This window comes from Dipodomys ordii, unplaced genomic scaffold, assembly GCF_000151885.1.
Source record: "Dipodomys ordii isolate 6190 unplaced genomic scaffold, Dord_2.0 Scaffold23, whole genome shotgun sequence".
Lineage (NCBI taxonomy): Eukaryota > Metazoa > Chordata > Mammalia > Rodentia > Heteromyidae > Dipodomys > Dipodomys ordii.
This window is the reverse complement of record NW_012267239.1, coordinates 3,687,101-3,687,497: the sequence shown is the minus strand read 5'-3', so window position 1 is coordinate 3,687,497 and position 397 is coordinate 3,687,101.

Sequence of the window (397 nt, the reverse complement as noted above, 5' to 3'; positions counted from 1 at the left end):
TGCGGGAGTCCCGAGACAAACAGCAGCTCCGGAAACCCCCCCTGGGAAGGGACCAATGTGTGATTTGCAAGATGCATGGGCACTGGGAACAGGAATGTCCAACAAGAAAAAGGAGACATCAGTTCTCAACCTTGAGGACGGAGGGGGCCAGGGCTCTAACCCCTGCCCCTCAGAGCCCATGGTAAAGTGGGGGAGGAGGTTGAGTTTCTCATTGATACAGGAGCAATGTAGTCCGTTTTGCAGGAACCGGGAAGACAGACAATGAAAGTAAAAACAAAGATTCAAGGAGCTACAGGCAAAGTTAATTCTTTTTTTTAGGGGTCCGGTCATGGGGCCTGAACTCTGGGCCTGGGCGCTGTCCCTCAGCTCTTCAGTTCAAAATGAGTGCTCTACCACT